Here is a 22,997-nt window from a genome sequence, read left to right as displayed (position 1 = left end):
TATGCTGCTCCTGTCTCTCAAAGATTCCTGGGGGCTGGTTTGTGACACTGCCATTACATTATTGGCTCAAACTTAGTCATGTGGTCATATCTACCTACAAAGAGGCTGGGAGATGTGCTTATTCTGAGCAATCATGTGCCAAGCTGAAGGGTAGAATAGATTTTGGGGGATAGCTATCAGCAACTGTCATACCCTCCTGGATACCTCCAAGGATGGATACTGTTGACTGGTTCACACAACATTCCTTTCCATTTTCTTCTAGTACATTATAGCTGGGAATCTACATTTCCCAGAGTTCTTTGCAGATGGAGTTGGCCTTCCACATGTGATTTAGGAACTACTAATTAAATGAAATTATGTGAGATTTGATCCTGGAACTAAGAGGAGAGAAGCAGCAGGCAAGGCATCAATTTTGCTGGTGTGGACAGAGGCCGGCTAGTTTCATGATCACCAGCTTCCTAGTTCAGCAGCTTCTTGTAGCACAAGTGTTTTTGTGGCTTCTTTCCTGATTATAATAGCAGAGGCATGGTGATTTTGAGGGTCTACAGGTATCTCTGGAAGCTTCATTTTAGTCTGCTTCCCCACCCCTTGCAGCAATGCTGTAAACCAGAACTTCTCAAACTTTAAAGTTCATGTGAATTACCTAAGGATACAGGTAAAGGGTAGATATGGAGTGAGATCTCAGATTTTGCATTTCTAACAAGCTCCTGGGTAGTATCTGATGGTTAGGATAGATTTTTGAGTTGCTCCGTCCTAGGGTGTCCTAGGTGCTTACCTATACCTGTTCATAAATTCCTTTATGCTTTAACTACCTAATGATGGTTTCTGATTATCCAAATTCTCTGGTTGTTTCTTCCTTCCCTCTTAAGGGATCTTTTTCCTGTTCTTGTCCCTTAATATTGGTGTACGCCATGACTCTGGCTTAGGATCATTCTACAGACTCTTCCTGGATAATATCCTCCATCCTCTGGTCTTCAAACACTGCCTATACGCTTCTCAAATCCCATTCTCCAATCTATACTTTCTCCTTTGCTCCAGATTCCAGTATCCACAGCTGACTAGAACTGAGTTCTACAGTTGAGCAGGGCAGGAAAGAAAGCTTCCATGGTCAGATAAGTTTGGGAAATACTGTGTTAAATAAAGTGAAATTTATTTCCTTGCTGAGTTACTTCTAAAACTGTTAATGTGCTAAAATGCATTGCAGATTTCCAAGAGGTGCCTGTAATACCCAATACTTAAACTTATTTGACATCTGGGCAGCCCGGGTGGCTCAGCGGTTTAGCGCCACCTTCAGCCCGGGGCATGATCCTGGAGACCCGGGACCGAGTCCCATGTCGGGCTCCCTGCATGGAGCCTGCTTCTCCCTCTGCCTGTGTCCTGCCTCTCTCTCTCTCTCTCTGTGGGTCTCTCATGAATAAATAAATAAAAATCTTTAAAACAAAAAGCACTTATTTGACATCTGTATTGGATACAATCTGTTTTCTCAGTTTCTGTTACCACTGCCTGAGTCCTGACCTTTCAGCCTTTTGCTTTTCTTGAACCGTAGCCAACAGTGTAGATCTGTTGCCCATCAGCTGTCCTTCCTGAATCTTGCACTGTTCCAGCCCCTCCCTGCCTCACTTCTTTTATATCATTCTTGAGGCTTTGGGTTTGCATCTTCATATAAGGCATCGGCGTATAATTCTTGCCTTTGGCTCTGTTTTCCAGGGAATCTGGGCTAATACAACTTTCCACAGACTCCCCCATCCCCTTTTTCCTAGAATATTACTATCTCCTGGAAGTCAGTTTCCTAGAACATACTCTGGAAGTGCTGTGTTGGTCATCTTTCCCTGAATATCTACAAGAACCTGAGACTGAGCATGTCCAAGACCTAATCAATCCCTTTTCTTTTATATCTGTCCCTTTTCTGGTCTTATCTGTCTTAGCAACTGGCCCCATATTTGCCCATCATTCAAGCTACTTGGGTGTCATTCTTTGTTTAGTTTTGAAGATCTAATTGGCTTTATTAAGCAATCTCTTTCATCCATCCTTCTCCTTCCTCTTTTCTTCTCATCTGACTAACAATTATTCATTCTTTTTTTAAAAGATTTTATTTATTTATTCATGATAGACATAGAGAGAGAGAGGCAGAGACACAGGCAGAGGGAGAAGCAGGCTCCATGCCGGGAGCCCGATGTGGGACTCGATCCCGGGACTCCAGGATTGCGCCCTGGGCCAAAGGCAGGCGCCAAACCACTGAGCCACCCAGGGATCCCCTTATTCATTCTTTTTAAAAAAAATTTTAAAGATGTATGTATTTATTTATCTAGGGGGGGGCAGAGGGAGAGGAAGAGAGTCTTCTTCTTTTTTTTTTTTTTTAAGATTTTATTTGTTTGAGAGAGAGAAAGAGAGAGCATGTGCATGAGCAGGGGGAGTGGTAGAGGGACAGGAAGAGGGAGAAGTATACTCTCCACTAAACGGAGCCTGTCTCAAGGCTTGATCCCAGGACCTCAAGATCAGACCTTGAGATCATGACCTGAGCCGGAGTCAGATACCTAACCAACTGCGCCACTCAGGCACCCCAACAATTATTCATTCTTAAAGAGGCAGTATGGATACCATCTTTTTATGACGTCTCCTTGGTAATCTGAGTGACGAACCACTCTGCTGAGTTCTCATAGGCCCCTAAATCTGTCTCTCTTAATACGATTTGTCATACTTTATGGTAATTCCTTCTTTCCATCCTCCCTTCCTTTCTTTCTTTCTTTCTTTAAAAACATTTTTAGTGTATCTGTCTATCCCTGGCCCCACATTCGGTGTCTCATTCTATTTTTAATCCCTAGCACCCAGGATTGAGAACTAACTGATTAATTGATAGATAGGAGTAAATGAGGTAGGTGAGAGAAAGAGAATTAAAATTTGTAAACTTTCCAGGGAGGAAAAACAATTTCCCCTCTACCTTTCTGCATTCTTAGCTGAGACTCCTATAATAAAAGATAGGTTAGGTCTGCCTGGCTGGCTCAGTCAGTAGAGCATGTGACTCTTGGTCTCAGAGTCATGAGTTTGAGCCCCATGTTGGGTATAGAACCTACTTAAGAAAAAAAAAAAGATTAACAAAAGAAAAACAAATAGAACTTTATTAACATGTATACATGGGAGATATCGTGGGAAAATGAATAAGCTCCTGAGGTAGAATCAGGTTTAAATGTCATCTTTTTTAAAAAAAGATTTTATTTATTTATTCATTAGAGACACAGAGAGAGAGACAGAGACAGAGACAGAGACAGAAGCAGGCTCCATGTAGGGAGCCCAACGTGGGACTCGATCCCAGGTCTCCAGGATCAGGCCCTGGGCTGATGGCAGGTGCTAAACTGCTGAGCCACCTGGGCTGCCCTTAAATGCCATCTTAACTGGGACAAGGGGGTGATGTAGGCCTTGTAGTGTAGAGGACATGATTTTTTTAGGAAAAGTGAATGGATCTTTAGAAGAATAGATGGGAGATGTGATGTTTTGTGACAAAGTCTGCCTGAGTGTGGTATTAACTTCTAGTCTTTTTCCTAAGACAAGAGTCAGTCTTCCCTGGTTTATGAAATTCCTGGGGTGGGGATTCATGACAGTTAAGTTCTTTTTTGGGGAGACCTGTATTTAGAGAAGGAAATTAAGAGAACAGTCTCCCTGCATTTCTATCTTTCAAGTGTCTACAGCTCAAAACAATCATTACACCAAACCAGCATATTTTGGGGTAGCATCTCCTGAACTCCTGTAATCATATTTTGGCATGGCACATTCTGCTACCCTTCATTTCCCACCTTTGAAAATTCTTCAAGAAGTTCCACAATCTAGAAGCTGAGTCGATAGATCTCACTGAATCAATCTCTTAGTCTGAGAATAGGTCAGTTCAGTTAAACAACTGTGTTTCATTTCAGGAAGTAGTATTTTTTTTTAATTTTTATTTATTTATGATAGTCACAGAGAGAGAGAGAGGCAGAGACACAGGCAGAGGGAGAAGCAGGCTCCATGCACCGGGAGCCCGACGTGGGATTCGATCCCGGGTCTCCAGGATCGCGCCCTGGGCCAAAGGCAGGCGCCAAACCGCTGCGCCACCCAGGGATCCCCAGGAAGTAGTAATGTAGGTGGGTCCCACCCAAAGTTACAAGTAAGCAGATATTTGAGAGGTGGCAATTCTTTGGAAACAAAACAAATACAAAAGTTAATGATTGAAACAGACTATAAATCTATTTCTGAGTCCAGAGGACAGCCAATGGAGATTTCTAGGTATCAGGCTAGAAGCATCTTTCACAGTTTGAATGTCTCTGATTATGTTTTTGGGTGTTCCATTGTGCTGAGTGGCCCACACAGCAACAGACACGAAGGCTGCCCATGTTAAGCTGTGGTAATTTCTGTGAAGTTGATATCAAGTGGTCCAGCTTCAACTTCCAGGGCTTTGGGAAAACAGAAGTTTTTGTTCTTACTGATTCCAAGTCAGAAGGATGAAAGAATCAGAAGTATTAGTTTGGAGAGTTTAGCCAGATATTTGAGGAAATTAGAAGAATTCAAGATCCAATCCAGCTTGCAAGTAGGTAACAAAACCTCAAAGACAATGAATAGGACTAGAATCTGATATCGACAAGTGTGTGTTTTAGTTTTCAATAGTTTCTAGTAAAATAATTTTCTTCTCTACAATCATGCCTATTTCTAGCAAGATAATCACAGTAAGACTAATTTGTTAGCAAAATAAATCTAGTCTCATTAAATTTGGCCAGACTATTTATGTAAGTGCAGCAAAACAGCAATTGACCATATAGGCTTGTTTAAAATTTGCTTTGATGGAACTTTCATAAGGAATCTCAGAATGGACTTTTAAAAAAGTCTCTCAAGGCTATGAAGCCACACCAATGACTCTTTGTCAGACTTCAAATAAATATCTACATATTTGGATGAATTCTTCTCTGTTTGAGGTCCCAAAAATATCCTGAGGAGACTGAGTCTGCCAGGACTCACCTGGTAAGATAGGAAACCCTGAAAGCAAGGTATCAGGTGTTTTCTCAAAAGGGGGCTTGATAACCATTGGCCCCTTAAAATCAACCTTATTTCCTTGAAGCTGTCTAGTTATATCTTATTCTGTGCCCATCGCTCAAATATGACATTCCAGTCAAAGTCTTGGTAAAATAACCAGTATTTCCAATTGTGTCTTGTTACAAAATTCTTATTGAACTTATGCAAATAGGTATATTGTCATGAAAATAAGAATACTCAAGAGTTTCTGAATTCTGGCAGGATCAGGTAGGGAAAAAAGATGCCTGCTTCAATTCTTTTTATATAGGTATATTTTGCCAACTTGCAGCCAGTCACAATCACTTAAGAAAAAGGAGGAAAGGTCTCCTTAAATCTGGAAAACAAAACATTAAAGAACCAGTGATGTTTCAAAGTCATAAAAATTATAATCATCTTCATCAGTTTATTCACCCCCATGTAGTTAATTCTTGTTTTGCTTGATTCTAAGTTAGCAGTTTTATGAATTGTTTTGTTTTTTAATTAGAGTTCTGGAAATTCTTACCCAGGTCAATGGTATGACCTTAAAATTATGAGAAGCCTGCAATCTAGAGAACCTGTCAGAGTCCTTTGCATGAATTGGTCTGAAGATAAAGCACTTTTGGATTATAACTGCTTGCAAAAGCTTTTGGAAAAATATCAGAGTAAAAGAATAACCGACTGACAAAGAGCTTAAAAATGGTCATGATTAAAGATCTCATGATAGTTCATTTAAACACAGTTGACAAGGAAATATGATGATCTCTATAGCATACAATGTTTTAAGATGATAACTGGAGTTGTGACTGATGACAATAAACTAGGATGTATCAGATTCTAGGAATTTCATACAATTTCTAGAACACACATATTAATAACATATGCCCATACGCATATAACCTAAGAAGGTTACACATGACTTATTTGACAATGTTCCCATGTAATTTAACATGTCAGATAAACTTAGTCTCTCTTTTTAAAAGGAGAGAGAACAAATCTTTCGAGATGTTCCAGAAATCTTGCAGAATAATTAAATGATAATTAAAGTGATAATTAGAGATTTAGACAAAATGACTATTAAGGATTTCAAAGGCAAATATAGAAAATAATATAGTTTTAAGAATCTTAGCTTTTTTAATAGAGAACTATTAAAAACTTTTTTTTATTATTAAAAACTTTTAATAGAGTTTTCTTAAGTAATCAAAGACCTCATAAAGATAACATGAAGCATGGGAAATTATTTTGATTAAACACAGAATCTTTGTTTTCTAGACAGATTATTTAAGAGGTAAAGAAAACCTTTCACAATCTCTTATCAAGAGCAGACCAATAAAACACGACCACTCTCTTACATCATGTACAAAATGTAATTAAGGGGCGCCTAGGTGGCTCAGTCGGTTAAGTGTCTGCCTTTAGCTCAGGTCATGATCCCAGAGTCCTGGGAGTATCAGGCTCCCTGTTCAGCAGGGAGTCGCTTTTCCCCTCTCCCTCTGCCCCTTTCTCTGTCTTGCGTGCTCTCTCTCTAATAAATAAATAAATAAAATCTTTAAAAATTAAAAAAATTCTTAAAATGAGATAAAAATGGATTAAAGACTTGAATGCAAGATCTGAAGACCTGAAGCCATAAAACTCCTAGAAGAAAACATAAGCAGTTAAAAAAAAATTAAAAAAAGGAAAATATAAGCAGTAAGTTCCCTGACATTGGTCTTTGTGATGATTTTTTTTTTTTAATTTGACCCCAGAAGCAGAGGAAACAAAAGCATGAATAAACAAATGGGACTAGAGTAAACTAAAAAGCCTCTGCACAGCAAAGGGAACCACCAACAAATTGAAAATGCAACCTACTGAATGGGAGAAATATTTGCAAATCATATATCTGATAAGGGGTAAATATCCAAAATATACAAAGAACTCCTACAACTCAACACTAAAAATACCCAAACGATCCAATAAAAAATAGGCAGAGATTCTGAATAGACATTTTTCCAAAGAAGAAATACAGATGGCCAACAGGTACATGAAAAGGTGTTCAATATCACTAATTAGGGAAATTTAAATCAAAACCACAACAAGATAATATATAATATATATATTATATATTATGTATAATATAATAGCTCTTAACCAAAAACCAAAGAAACAGCAAGTGTCGGCAAGGATGTGAGGAAAGCTAGCCCTCGTGCACATTGGTGGGAATATACACTAGTACAGCCACTATGGAAGAGAGTATGGAGGTTCTTCAAAAAATTAAAAATAGAACTACTATATGATCTAGCAATTCCACTTCTGGGTATTTATCCAAAGGAAACAGAAACACCAATTCAAAAAGTTATACACACCTCCACATTCACTGAAATATTTACAATAGCCAAGACATAAAAGCAACCTAAGTGTCCCCTGATGGATGAATGCATAAAGAATATGTGGTATATATATATTCAATGGAATATAATTTGCCCATAAAAAGAAAGAGATCTTGCTATTTGCAACATCATGGATGGACCTTGAGGGCATTATTGAATGAAACAAGTCAGACAGAGAAAGACAAATGCCATATGATCTCACTTACATGTGGAATCTAAAAAATGAAAAACAACCCCCCCGCCAAGCTCATTCATACAGAGAACATAGTTTAGTGGTTGCCAGAGGAGGTGGAAGGTGAGTGAAATAAATCTTACAAATTCTCATTACAAAAGGAAAAAAAAATGTAACTGTGGTTATGGATGTTAGCCAGACTTACTGTGGTAATAATTTCTCAATACAGACATATATCAAATCACTATGTTGCATATCTGAAACTAACATCATGTTATATGTCAATTACACCTCAATTTTTAAAAAAGAGTACACCAATAAGCTGAGAACTTTTTCCTTTTAACAGATGAAAGAAAATTAAATTTTAGTTTTGCATAGGCACACTCTTGATACTAAAGCTTATTTCTAAAACTGTTTAAACAAATTTATTCCATTTTGGCCAGTTTGACCACATGAAATGAGACTCTGTCTCACTCTCACTCTTTCTCTCTCCAACTTTCTTTCTTTTTTTTTTTTTTTAAAGATTATTTATTTATTTATTCATGAAAGACACAAAAAGAAGCAGAGACATAAGCAGAGGGAGGAGAATAGAAGCAGACTTCATGCAGGAGCCCAATGTGGGACTCGATCCGGGAACTCAGGGAACACATCCTGAGCGGAAGGAAAATGCTCATCTCCTGAACCACCCAGGTGTCCCTCTTTCCAACTTTCTATATCCATCTAGTTTTTGTCCTTTCTTCTCTCGCTCTCTTTTTTTTTTTAATTCTCTCTTTCGTTCTGGAATAACCAGTTAGTCTATGTTAGGACAAAATTACTATTTTTCCCTTAACAAAAATATATCTCTATAACTCACACTTTTTTTTTAAACCAAAAACACACTCTACTTTCCTTATATATTTTGCAGGTAGAGCTTTTTTCTACTAGTTTTAATTAAACATTAATTAGAATTCTGAACTCTTAGAAACCTTAGTTTCTAGTGTACACAGAAGTAAGCCATGTGAACTGTCACACCTATATTCTGTAGATGTCAAAATAGCTTTTGTTCCTCTGTAATGAGAGGGTAAAATTAGGTAAACTTAGATTTATATTTAGCAATTAATGTTTCAGTACATTATCTTATTTGGAAATGATCTAGGTATTCAGTGACTATCTGCCATTTAATTTAACTTAATATAACTTTAAGGTTTCAAGTTACCGAAACGATTTTGGAAATGTTTTTAAGCAGACATATTTTATAGAACATAATCACTGTGGAAAAAATCATTTACAAACTTCTTTCCCACCTATGTTTAGTTGATTCATGTTTTTTTAACAATTATGTTTAGATCAGTCATGAAAATTTCATAAGACATTAGACAAAGTTAGGCATCATTTTTTTAAAAAGATTTTATCTATTTACTTGACAGAGAGAGAGCACAAGCATGGGGAGCAGCAGGCAGAGGGAGGGAGAAGCAGGTTCCCCACTGAACAGGGAGCTCAAGGCAGGGCTCCATCCCAGGCCCCTGGGATCATGATGGAGCCCAAGAGAGACACTTAACCGACTAAGTCACCTAGGTGTCCCAAAATTAGGCATCATTTTAAGTTACTATTCTTCTTGGCAGATGTTTGACTAGTAGATCCAGCTAGAATAAATGTTGTGTGTCTGCATTATTTATAATGCTGACAGTATTTTTTTTTTTTTAGAGTTTATTTACTTATTCATGAGAGACACACAGAGAGAGGCAAAGACATAGGCAGAGGGAGAAGCAGGCTCCCTGGGGGAGCCCAATGTGAGACTCCATCCCTGGACTCAGGATTATGCCCTGGGCTGAAGGCAGATGCTCAACTGCTGAGCTACCCAGGGGCCCAATGCTGACATGCTGATTATTTTTCTTTTAATTTTTTTTTTTTTTTTTTTTTTTTTACTAAACCAATGATATTCTTTCTTACCAAAGACTACTCAAGGGGTGCCTGGGTGGCTCTGTCGGTTAAGCGTCTGACTTAGGTTCAGGTCATGATCTCAGGGTCCTGGAATGGAACCTCACCTTGGGCTCCCTGCTCAGTGGAGAGCCTGCTTCTCCCTCTCCCTCTGCCCCTCCCCCCTCACTTGTGCTCTATCTCCCTTCTCCCCCCATCTCAAATAAATAAATAAATAAACAAAATCTTTAAAAAAAGGAAGACTACTCAAGTCACATGAACTTGAAAAATATTTGCGTTAGTTTCTATATTGCTCTGAAAGAATATTTAATTTATATAAGCACTTACCTTTAAGCCAATTAAACAGAGCTCTTTCACAATTTTGACAATATCACCCAGAGGTAGAAAAATACTATGTGTGTGTGTGTGTGTGTGTGTGTGTGTATATATATATGTATATATATATATATATATATATATATATATATATATAGGAATCATATATATATATATATATATATATGATTGGCCGAAGAAGCCCATCAAGTTCCAAATTATCCTAGTAAAATTGTGCCAACATGAAAGAAGTAGATAGAGTTGGTGGAGCATGTACTTGGCAGGGGTTTGAGAAGAGGGTTTCAGTGGACTGAGAAGTCCCTATAGGAGGAACAGGATCAAGGAAAAACAGAACACAGAGACTTTAAAAACAAAACAAAACCAAATAAAACCCTCTCAGGCTCTGAATATCAGCTTCTAATTAGGCCAATTTTCCTACCGAACAGCTCTTTTAAAAATCCTTTTTGATATCTTATTATCAGCTGGAACAAACAGTAACTATTTCTGGCAGTATTAAACTTCTTTTTTAAATTACTTTTTTCCTGAGGTGCCTGACTGGCTCAGTTGGTTGAGCATCTGACTTTTGGTTTTAGCTCGGCTCTGTGGTCTCAGGGTTGTGGAATCAAGCCCAGTGTTAGGCTCCCCACTCAGCGGGGGAGTCTGCTTGGGATTCTCTCTCTCCCTCTCCCTCAGCCCCTTCCCCTCTTCTCTCTAAAATAAATGAATAAATCTTTTAAAAAGAAACAAGTAAATTATTTCCCCCTTTTTCTTTTAAACTCAAGGTATACTTGTAAGTGGCTCAAACCCAAAACTAATAAACCTTTTGTGACTTAACGTGAGTGCAAGTTGGGTATCTCTAAAGAGGGTGCAAAAGATGCAATCCTGCCAAGAGCTGGAACTACTTACTTGCACACACAAGCACCAAAAACCTGTGTGCCAAGCCAAGTTCTCAGGACGTAAAACAAGACAAACAGGAAAGAAATAGCTAGCTGTTCCTGGGAGGGAAAGGATAAATAACCCAGGGGTATTCCCAAAAACCAAATTCCTAAAAGTTACAGTTCAAATAATTCATTCTTATAGATATTTCTCTCCTGCTAATCTGAATTTGAAGATGAAAGGACAACATGAAATTTTAGCCTCCTCTTAATTAGTCGCTACAAACAGAGATCCAGGAGAGCTGATTTTAATAACTCTTACCCGTCTGCCAGGTTTCACAGGATTCCATATGGGTAGGGTTTCAGTGATCCTGTCCTCATAATTTTCTCTCTGTCCTTCTGAGTCGGCTGAGACTCCTGCAATAAAGCACAGGTTAATAAGAGAAAAGCAAACAGAAGTTTACTAACATATATATCCCATACATACAGGGGAGATACCCTGGAAAAATTAATGATCCCCCCAAAGTGAGAATTAAATATGATCTTAATAGGAAAATGGGAGGGGAAGATGTAGGGCTTGGAGAATAAATGATTTGGGGGAAAGTTGAATTGGCCCCTGGAAAGATAGGAGATATAATAGTTTGTAATAAAGTTTGTCTGGGTGTGATGTGGATTTCCAGGCTGCTGCCTTGTGAGGACAGTCAATCCTCCCTGGTTGATGAAACTCCCTGGGAGGGGATTTATGACAGCTGAGATCCTCTTGGAGGATGTAGGCAGATAAGAGTAATTCAGGGACACCTGGGTGGCTCAGCAGTTGGGCGCCTGCCTTCAGTTCCGGTTGTGATCCTGGGATCCGGTATCGAGTCCAGCATCTGGCTCCCTGCATGGAGCCTGCTTCTCCCTCTGCCTGTGTCTCTGCCTCTCTCTCTCTCAGTCTGTGTCTCTTATGAATAAGTAAATAAATCTTTAAAAAAAGGAGTAATTCAGAAAAAGCTATTCCCTGCATTTGCTGCTTTTCAAGTGCTTACAGCTTAAAATAATCAATATACCAAAGCAGCCTAATTTGGGGTGTCATGTCTTGAACTCCTACAGTCATATTTTGAGGTGGCATATTCTGCTACCCTTCAGTCTCCACTTTTTAAAAAAATATTATGTATTTATTTATTCATGAGAGACACAGATTGAGAAGCAGAGAGAGACCCAGGCAGAGGGAGAAGCAGGCTCCCCGAGGGGGAGCCCGACGTGGGACTCGACCCCAGGACCCCAGGATCATGCATCTGCCCAACCACTGAGCCACACAGGCGTCCCTCCACTTTTTTTTTTTAATATTTTATTTATTTATTTTACAGGGAGAGAGCAAGCGAGTACAAGCAGGGGGAACAGCAAATGGAGAGTGAAAATCAGGCTCCCCACTGAGCAGGGAGCCCAATGTGGAGCTTAGTCCCAGGACCCTGGGACCATGACCTGAGCCAAAGGCAGACGCTTAACCAACTGAGCCACGCAGGTGCCCCAGCTTCTACCTTAAGTGAAGAGGAAGGATTCTGAGATTGTGAGAAATACATATTGCTCTGCCCTAGGTTAAAGTGGCTGGAAAGTACATTTTATAATCGGCTCCAAAGCACCATCAAAAGATTCTAGATAACGGGTTCAGGCAGGACTACTGCCACACGCTCCAGCATGGCCACAGACAGGTTCCTGGCTCCCAAGGAGGTGCTCTCTCTGAAGATCAGCACTTGCAGAAGCCAAAGAGGAACTGAACTGCCTCCTGAAATTTTGGACTCTAGGTGCCTCATCCTAGTCCTGGCCCCACCGAGACTTAAGCTGGGGGTCCCACTGACTCATGTGGAGAAGCAGAAATTCATACCTGATATAAAATAAAGTTTCCTTTAGGGGAGTGTGTTTGTTTCCCTCAGGGTTGCCATAACAGTGTATCACAAAGTGGGTGGCTTAAAACAACAGAAATTTATTCTCTCATAGTTCTGGAGGCTAGAAGTTTGAAATCAAGATGACAGCAGGGTTGTTTCCCTCTGAGGACTCTGAGAGAAAATCTGTTCCATGGCCCTCTCCTAGTTTCCCATGAGAGCTAGCAATCCTGCCATTCCTTGGCTTATAGATGCATCACTGGTCTCTGTCTTCACAGGGCATTCTCTCTGTGTCTTTCTAAATTTTTTTTTTTTTTTTTTTTTTTTTTTGTGATAGTCACAGAGAGAGAGAGAGAGAGAGGCAGAGACACAGGCAGAGGGAGAAGCAGGCTCCATGCACCGGGAGTGCGACGTGGGACTCGATCCCGGGTCTCCAGGATTGCGCCCAGGGCCAAAGGCAGGCGCCAAACCGCTGAGCCACCCAGGGATCCCTCTCTGTGTCTTTCTATCTTCACATGGCTGTCTTCTTCTTCTTCTTTTTTTAAAGATTTTATTTATTTACTCATGAGAGACAGAGAGAGAGGGAGAAACACAGGCAGAGGGAGAAGCAGGCTCCATGCAGGGAGCCCAATGTGGGACTTGATCCCGAGACTCTGGGATCACGCCCTGGGCTGAAGGCAGGCATTCAACTGCTGAGCCAGCCATCCAGGCGACCTGGCTGTCTTCTTTATACGGAATCAGATTAGAAGTCAGTCCTACCTCAGTATGACCTTATGTTGGCCAGTGACATCTGCGGTGACCCTATTTCCTAATAAGCTCACATTCTGAGATACTTGGGGTTAGGACTAACTTTCAGGGGAAGGGGAGACATAATTCAACCCATAACAGGGTAGAGAAAAATTGTATTTTCTATCAATTTTGAGAGCTGTTTTGCTGTAATTACCCTCATTTTTGTTTAAAGCGGGGTAACAAGTTGGTGACACAGGGCCAAATTTGGCTCCTAAACTTGTTTGTTAGGTCAGGATCCACATCATTCCCTAATGTCGTGCCCTGGCCACTTCACAAGTAGCCCTTATAGACATTTGCATAAGTGACTCTTAGTTTAGAACTTGCTTTCTGGGGATCCCTGGGTGGCTCAGCAGTTTGGCGCCTGCCTTTGGCCCAGGGCGAGATCCTGGAGTCCCGGAATCCAGTCCTGCATGGCGCTCCCTGCAGGGAGCCTCCTTCCCTTCTGCCTGTCTCTCTCTCTCTCTCTGTGTGTGTGTACTCATGAATAAATAAATAAAATCTTAAAAAAAAAACCAAACAAACAAAACTTGCTTTCTCAGAGAGTCTCACTGGTTAAAAAAAATCTTAGCCACAAGAATTACCCTAAGAAGCAATGTGTTCCCATTTCACTGACCAGGAAACAGAGGCTCAGAAAGTAAAGGTGCTCTGTCTGGATCACACAGAAAAGAGTGGATGCATGTCTCCATCCGCTAACCTGGGCTTGCATACCCTCAGGCCCACATCTCCATGACCCGACTGCTGCACAGCTTCAGTGAGCTCACAGCACTCTCCTTCCTCCCATTTCCCCAGCGAGATTTTCACAGTAGTAAATGGCTACTAGCATGTTGAGTCTCAGCGACTTTTTAAAACCAGACACATTCCCAAGGGAAAACCTTTGTGGCTGTTTCTCCCAGAGAGAAGAAAGTATAATGTGCTGGGTTAAGGGCAGTCTGGTTTTGAGCTTGGGAATCTTTCCTTCTGCGAGTGTGTAAGAAAAGAGAATGAAAAGCACAAGATGTAGAACCACCTTGATTAAGGGTTGAGCCCCTTCTCACCTGGCCTCCTTGTTTGGAGAAGTTCCCTTCCTAGAGGACAAGCAATTCTTAGACTTCCTTTCTGGTCTTTTAAGAACTGGATACAAAAAAAAAAAAAAAAAAGAAGAAGAAGAAGAACTGGATACATGTTTCAGATCCTGTTCCTGGAAAAGTGCACTTACAAATTTTAGAGAATGGAACAGAATTGCTTGACATTTCCTTTATACCTGGTATCCTGATATTTCATCATAATTAATCCAGTGTTCTCTTTGACAGCCATGTAATTAATCCAGGCATAGGCTTTTTTTTTGGTGGGGGGCAGGGGGCAGTTATTCTTCTTGGTACTCAGCGGGCCATTTCTGTGTGAAAGTTAATGACTTTCTTCTTTACTCCTAAGAAATAGGCCATAATTTATTTATTTTTTTCCCCTCCATTCCCTCTGTTCTTTTATTCTGGAATGCCTATTAAATAGGATGACAGAACTTTTGGATCCTTTGTTTATGCTTCCTAACTTCTTTTTCCCCTATGCCAACATGAAGTATTTTTTATTAAGTGACTAATAAAAATAATAAAATGAAGTCCTTTAAGTCCCTTTAAGACTTGGGTCTGCTGTGTGCACAGCAGGTGCTAAATAAATGTGCCTCCTTTTCTTCACTCTCAGCACCCAAACAACTAGATCAACAATGATAACTAGCATTTATTGGCTGCTTATTATGTACAAGACAATGGGCAAAGTACTTGTCACATGGCTCCATTGAATTCCCACAACAGCCCTATGAAGTTGGTACAATTACTGCCTTCATGAGGCAGGGAAGTGAGAGCCATAGGGCAGAGGTTGGCAAACTCTAGTCAATGGGCCAAACCTGTCACTGCCTCAAATTTCTCTGTTACATCTCCTATCTGTCTTTCTCTGAACTGCGTTTCAGGAGAATTTCTCCACTTGACCTTTCAACTCTGTTTTGACTCTTCATTGATATTTATTTTGTGATTTGGCCCGTTGAATTTTTATTTGGAAAAACATATTCCCTTTTTTTAAAAAAATATTTTATTTATTTATTTATGAGAGACACAGAGTGAGGCAGAGACACAGGCAGAGGGTGAAGCAGACTCCATGCAGGGAGCCTGATGTGGAACTCGATCCCAGGACTCCAGGATCATGCTTGGGTCAAAGGCAGGCACTAAACCGCTGAGCCATCCAGGCATCCCTGGAAAAACATATTCCTAAAGTTCCAAAATCACCAGTTAATTCTTTTTTTTTTTTTTTTTTTTTTATTTATTATTTATGATAGTCACAGAGAGAGAGAGGCAGAGACACAGGCAGAGGGAGAAGCAGGCTCCACGCACCGGGAGCCCGACGTGGGACTCGATCCCGGATCTCCAGGATCGTGCCCTGGGCCAAAGGCAGGCGCCAAACCACTGCGCCACCCAGGGATCCCTAGTTAATTCTTTTTAATCGATGAAATATCCTTTCACATTTCTTGTGAAGACATTATTTACACTTAATCTGAAGCCTTTGTTCTTCACTAGTTATTAATTCTGCTTCTTGGATGTTAGTTTTTCTGATGATAGATTTTGATGGCCCTGTTTCACTGTTCTGACTTTTCTCAAATGCTTAGTAATTCTAGATACATGTTCATTTTTAAAGTGTGCATTCTTGTGCTTGTCTGTCCTGTTTACAGAGCCTGCACGTAGTAACTTCATGGAGGAGTGGAATGTGCTGGTTGGTTGGAGATGTGGGGGTGTATGAAAGGAAGAAGAGGACCAGTTTTCTCTTTTGAGTGCAGCAATTTTCTTCCCCTTTTGGGCATTAGTTGTTGTCTGGGGCAAAGCTTTGCCTCTGGCCCAAGAGCCCACAATTACTAGTTTGGTCTGGGGAGAAACCGTCTTGCAGCTGCCTGAGTAGTACAAATGTGAGGAGAAGGGATTAACCGCATCAGATACTTCAAATGCATTTTCCCAATTAACCACTCCAAGGAATTTCCCGGGGCCTCTTTCCTTGTACCTATTAAGTCTGAAATTGCAGTTCTTTGTTAACATTTCTACTTTCATGCCAGTCTTCTTGTGCATGAATATATATTTTATATATATATATATATATATATAATATATATGTAATTTTTTAAACCAATCTTTTATTATCTGCCCTTGGTGTTAAACTTAGAATGGTCTTCCGTATTTCCTCTCCCTTCCAAAATTATAAATATTCATCTATTTTCTTCTTTTACTATTTTTGTGATTTCATGTTTTACATTCAAATCTTTCAGCCATCTGGAATTTATTCTAATGTCAGCCATGACTTGGAACTCTAAACTTAAATTTTTTCCTAATGGTGAGCCAGTTGTACCCACCATGCTTTCCATGTGTGGGCTTTTAAAAGGCAGCTCAGCCCCCAGAGCTCCATAAAAGCCTAGGAGTTAAGAATAGAAAAGCTAGGACTATAACTCACTCAGATCCTAATCTCTGTTCCATTACTGCTCACGATGGGACTCTGGCAGAGCTGGGTTCTCCCTAGGGGAAAGCTCTGACCAATGATGTAAGGCTGGGAGGGTTGAGGCAGTAAGGGGACTTATGGAGAGTCCTCTGGTGTTTAATACTTGCTGTGCTCCTGCCACTGGGCATGGCTTCATGGGAAACAGCTGCTCAGCCTTGCAAGAAACTCCAAGGGTTCCAAGTTCTACTCTTTAACTGCCTATTCTTTCTTTAACACCCATGTCCTCTTCCTATAGATCACTCCAAGTCCAGCTCATGCTACTCCTCTGTGAAGCCTGCCCTGCTATGCCCACTAAGGCTTAGCTGCTCTCCTAGTTCCCACTGCATTTCACGTGGCTTTCTAGTGTAATTTTTGTTGTTGACATATCTGTTGTGGATGAATAAATTAGTTAACAAACGAACTGAATCACTAAGCATGAAGGATGATATCTGCCAGGTGTAGGGAGAAAAGGAAAACCCCCAAAGGATATGGACTTGCTGCTGACCGTGTAGACATGTTCATCTGCAACGTCTCTTGAGGCCCAGGTGTTCAGTGTTCATGGCACAGTGGTTGGCGCCCCAGAGCAGCTGTGACTTTGATGTGGTGCCTGAAGCTAGAGTCTTTTTCTTTTCTTTTCTTTTCTTTTCTTTTCTTTTCTTTTCTTTTCTTTTCTTTTCTTTTCTTTTCTTTTCTTTTCTTTTCTTTTTTCTTTTCTTTTCTTTCTTTTCTTTTGTTTTCTTTCTTTTGTTTTCTTTCTTTTCTTTTCTTTTTTTCTTTTTTCTCTTCCCTTTCCTTTCCTTTCCTTTCCTTTTCTTTCTCTTTCTTTTTTTTTTTTTCCAAGTGTTAGGACCTAAAGATACCAGGGAGAGTCAACTTTGTCTCTTTCCTCAGGGAGCTGATAACTTGATGAAGTATAAGTGCATAGTCAGAATCTTGGGAGAAACTTTAGGAAGGGAAGAATCAGACATATCAAAACCCTCAAAGAGAACAAGTAATGTAGATGAGTTGGAGAACACTTGCTTGTCTATAAAATATGCGCACCAGCTTGAACCAGCATTTCCTGTGTGCTGAATATGTGTCAGGCTCTAAACTCTTTTTTTCCCTAAACTCTTAATACACATATCTCATTTGTTCCTCATGAAAACCAGGTGGCACTATCAGTTCCATTTTGTAGATGAGCAAAGTGCTCTCAGAGAGGTAAAATGATTTACCAACTGTCACAATGAGGAAGCCACAATCTGAAGCCCAGGTGAGGGAGGGCTCAGCTTCAGAGAAGAGAACTTAATCTTTGGTCATCTGAACTACTTCTCCCTCTCCTTTTACTTGGAACTACCCTGTGGGGTTGAATAGAATTTTCTTTTGTTTTTCTGGGCCTTTGCTTCTGTGGTAGAGATAAGTAAGTAGAGATAAACTCCACCCTTTCTGGTTTCTTTAGGCCTGGCACACAAGGCCTGGCTAAATAATGCAGGAAGAAGACCAACATTTTCAAACACGATATGTCCATCTCAGAGCTTGCACTGTTCAAAATTTATCCCTCTGACTTCTCACCTGAAGATTATGTGAGACATAGCCAAGAACCATGAAAACACTCATTCCTTTGACTTATCTTTTGCACTGTCGCCTTGGGAATTATCTTTTTTTTTTTTTTTTCAAAAGATAGTTTACAGTCTGAGAATTGTTTAAGAGAATTTCTTAAAATACATGTAACGTGGGCAGCCCGGGTGGCTCAGCGGGTGAGCCAAGGTGAGGGTGGGTCACCTTCAGCCCAGGGCCTGATCCTGGAGACCTGGGAATCAAGTCCCATGTTGGGCTCCCTGCCTGCATCTCCCTCTGCCTGTGTCTCTGCCCCCCGCCCCCCCGTGTCTCTCATGAATAAATAAATAAATAACCTTAAAAAAAATACATGTAACATGAAATTTATCATCTCAACTACTTTTTTTTTTTTTTTTTTTTTTAAATTTTTTTTTTTTATTTATTATTTATGATAGTCACAGAGAGAGAGAGAGAGGCAGAGACACAGGCAGAGGGAGAAGCAGGCTCCATGCACCGGGAGCCCGACGTGGGACTCGATCCCGGGTCTCCAGGATCACACCCTGGGCCAAAGGCAGGCGCCAAACCGCTGCGCCACCCAGGGATCCCCATCTCAACTACTTTCAAGTGTTTAGGTCAGTATTGTTTAGTACATTCACGGTGTTGTGCAATATACAAAATAAACTTTTTCATCTTGCAAAACTGAAACTCTATTCCCATTAGACAACTCCCCATTCCCCACTCATCCTCTTTCCCCTGGAAGTGACAATTCCACTTTTTGTTTCTATTAATTTGACTACTCTGGACACCTCATGCAAGCGAATCATACAGTATTTGTCTTTTTAAGACTGGCTTATTTCACTTAGTGTAATATTCTCAATGTTAATTGGTTTGTAGCATGTGTCAGAATTTCCTTCCTTTTTAACATGGAAAAATATTCCATCCAGATATTGTTTTTTGGCTTTTTTGTTTAATTTTCAACTTTTCTATTGCTTTACAGTTTCTGTTTTTGCTATTACTTCCTAGTTTTAGTGCATTGTGAACAGACTGTTATCTGTATTCATTCTACTTTTTGGAATGTATTGAGGTTTTTTTATTTTTTTATTTTTTTATTTTTTTTTATGGCCTTACATGTGGTTATTTGTTAATGACCCATGGATACTTAACAAAGTACAAATTCTAGGTTTTCAAGGTATGGAGTTTGATAGTCTTTAATTCAATGTATTACTAATTTAACAAATCAAGTCCTCTATACCCTTACTTTTTGTATAGCTTATTGATCAGTCATGGGCTAAGAGAGGTGAATTAAATTTTCTACTGTTACTGTATTTATGCCCACTTCTCCATGCATTTCCAGTTGTTTTTGTTTTATGAACTCTGATGTTATTTTGTGCATAAATATTTATGACATATCTTCATTGTTGCTCTCTGCCTTTATCATTTTAATATTTTTGCCTCTATTTTTTGATTTTCTGTGAATTCAACTGTGTCTAATATTAATACCAAAACCCTTGTTTTTTGTTCTTGTATTTGCATGTATGGTATTTGTTCTTGTGTTCTATTTTTTCCCACTCTTTTACTTTCAGTATTTCTGAGGAACACTATTTTAGATGTATCTCTTGCACGTAGCACTGGTTGGGTTTTATTTTGTGACTCCATGAGCCAAAGAGTGAGGTAATCAGGTCAAAGTTAAAGAAAGCTTCTATAGCTCTTGACCCCCATGGCGAAATAAATTGTTTTTCACTGGATAGACCACTTTATGCTGTCACCAGTCATTTAGAAGCAAACCATCTCCCCACCATTGCCAGCATGGCTATTATACTGCTGCTTAAATTTTTAATAGGTGAAAATGGGACCTCATTGTTCTCTCTTTTGTTTTTCTTGGCTTTATCTAATTCTACTTTAAGTAAATAAAGATGGAAGGAAAAAGAAGTCAAAATGAGAGGTGCCTAGTTGGCTCAGTCAGTGGAATGTGTGGCTCTCGATCTTGGGGTTGTGAGTTCAAGCCCCAAATTGGGTGTAGTGATTGCTTAAAAAAAATTTTTTTTAAGTGAAAATGAAACATTCCTTTTTCAGATATCTCCAGTGAGATTAAAATGGGTGATGGTGTTTGTTATTCTAGATTCCCATGTCATTGGACCAATCACTCCTCACAGGCTCCTCAGCTCAGGCCTTAATTTTTCCCAGGAGAAATTGTCAAGGTTCCTTCCTCACAGCCCAGTACCTTGCTTTCTTTCCTTCTGTAGTAATAGGCAGCATAATATGATAGGAAGATACAGGGTCTGGAGCTAGGTGAAATGGATTTAAATCCCAGCTCCATCCCTATTTACTAACTGTGTGATCTATGACAGTTACTTACCCTCTCCGTGCCTTGGTTCCCTGAGGTAATAATTCTCAAGGGTAATAATGTCTACCACAGTGACACCTATTGGGGTTGTTGTGCAGAAGAGTTAACTTATGCAGACTCAGACAGGATTTTTTTTTTTTTAAGTAATCTCTACACCTAATGTGAGGCTCGAAATCACAACCCTGAGATGGAGTCACATGTTCTACCAACTGATCCAGCCAGGTGCCCAGGGTTGTTGTTGTTATTATTATTATTATTATTATTATTATTATTAGTTCCACCTCTGTGAAATATTTCTTTTCCATTTCAACGATGAGGTTTTGGTGGAAGATTTTTCCTTTTAGGATGACCCTGCTTCCTTAGTTGCTGCATTAGGTCTTAGGCCAGGAGCAGGTTCCTGACATAAACCTATCAGAGTCCTTTCCTGGGATCTCGGAAATTGGGACACAAGAAAGAAAGCTTTTAGCGATTCTCTGGTGGGGAGCTCTCAGATGTGAGACCCAGGTTGCTGGCAGGCTGATAGCCATGGTTCCAGCCTGTGGAGGAAGCCAGGTTAAAAATAAGGCTGACTGACATGTGGAGAGAAGTAGACATTAGAGATGGAAAGAGTCTGGCATCGTTGGAATCCTTCACTCTAGTGCTCCCCAGATGCACCTTACAAGCTTCCTGTTCTCCCCAGGCTTGCTTGCATTAAACTTCTGCCACTTGCAACAAAAAAAAGCTAATTTAATACACTTCCTACGGCACCTTAGGACAGTATAGATTGTGTGGTCTTCCATTTGTCTGTCCACCTCTCTTTAAAAAGCCAAAACCTCTTGTAAGCCTGAGACACACACACACACACACACACACACACACACACACACACACACAGCAATTCCCAGCTTCTTGGAGTCAGCTGTGACTCCTTCCTTGCCCGTGCTGCCTGCACATGCTTCTCCTCCACACATCAAAAGACAGCTGTACTGATGTCTAGGCCGAAGGAACTGTTGCTAAACAGGATGTGATCCTGGAAATTCGTGCCCTTCTCTGTATGCCCCTTGTCCTGTTTTTTTTTTTTTTTCACTGCCCTAGTAATTCACAAATATATAATGAACACCTGCCAAGAACCATGTCAGGCCTGGGGTCCCAGAGAGGCAGCAAATGGTTCCTGATGTCAAGGATCCTGCATCTTGTAGGGCTGTCAGGCTGTCAAAAGACGGCTCTGAGAGAGACAGTAGGGTGAGTGTTAAACAGATGCTTTTGCCAAGTGCTGCAAGAGCTCACAGGAGGCTCCAGTACTGGTTGCCTAGGACAGTTGTCTGGCTGGTCTACACCCGCCCCTAGCTCCTCCCCATCCCAGTCCACCCTGTCCTCTGCTGCCAGACTGTCTTTCTGAACACAGCTCAGTTGTGTAAGCCTCTGCCTCTGCCCCCTGCAGGCCTAAACCCACGTTCCTAAACTTGGCAAGATCCTAAACCAGATATTCTGCAACCTACTTTCTCAGGCACATTGTCCACTGTTCCCTATTCACAAACCTTACCCATAAGCCTTGCAGCCCATTCAGCTTCATTGTACACATTCAGTGTCTCTCCACCACCATGTGTCTCCTCACTCTGTTCCTTCTGTTTCTATCCCTGGAGGTCTCAATTGTATATACCTTCCAAGGGGTGATGGCAAATGCCTTTCTTCTCTCATGTGCCTCTTCTGATCATCTCGCTGTGTTGCTGCGTTGAGAAGGATTCTGTGGATATGCCTGGGCTTAGTGAAAGAATAAAGGAATTAGTAAGCAAAATCTTCGACAGTCACCACATTGAGTGAATGTTGCCAGGAGGGACAGGGAATGGGGATAAACAGCACACTAGGGGTGCGTTTGCAGACTTCATTCCAGGTCAAGGTCTAATGCATCTCCCCCATCCCCATGAAGACTTCCTTGCTCCTCCTTTAATTTTCCAAGTAAAATTTACCTCTTTTTTTCCCTGAATATTTATAACCTTCTCTCTACACTTCTGTGATAGTATAGATTGCTCCCTACCTTTTATGGGTACATCTGTTCTGTTGTCCTATTTTGTTTATTTTCTATTTGAAGAGACAGATGGTGTCCTACAGATTATGATACAGGTAGGGATTCAAAACACATTAACAGAATGAATGAAATCACGTGGAACACCAAGATGAGTGTACACCTACAGAACAGTCTCAAGGGGCCTTTTCTGATAAGCTGACTTAGCAGACTCTTAGGATGGGTGTTATTGTGGCCAAGTTCCCTGCGGGAACTTATTTCCCGCATTGTTACTTCTGTCTGACCTGTCATTTGCTATCATTTTGTGAGTCTGTGACCACTGAAGTCAGACC

The 22,997-nt window shown here is 40.4% G+C and overlaps 1 long non-coding RNA gene across 1 annotated transcript in view; it reads right to left on the bottom strand.

Annotated features, from left to right (window-relative positions):
- LOC140641586 (uncharacterized) overlaps nt 1–22,997 on the bottom strand; it is a 43,929-nt gene that overhangs the window by 19,754 nt on the left and 1,178 nt on the right. The window contains exons 2-3 of the long non-coding RNA XR_012038174.1: nt 22,303–22,403; nt 10,975–11,069 (exon numbers count right to left, since the gene is read on the bottom strand). This is a non-coding gene — a long non-coding RNA (uncharacterized lncRNA). The remainder of the gene's footprint in view (nt 1–10,974; nt 11,070–22,302; nt 22,404–22,997) is intronic.

Source organism: Canis lupus, chromosome 10, assembly GCF_048164855.1.
Source record: "Canis lupus baileyi chromosome 10, mCanLup2.hap1, whole genome shotgun sequence".
Classification (NCBI taxonomy): Eukaryota; Metazoa; Chordata; class Mammalia; order Carnivora; family Canidae; genus Canis; species Canis lupus.
This window is presented reverse-complemented; position numbering and strand designations above follow the sequence as displayed.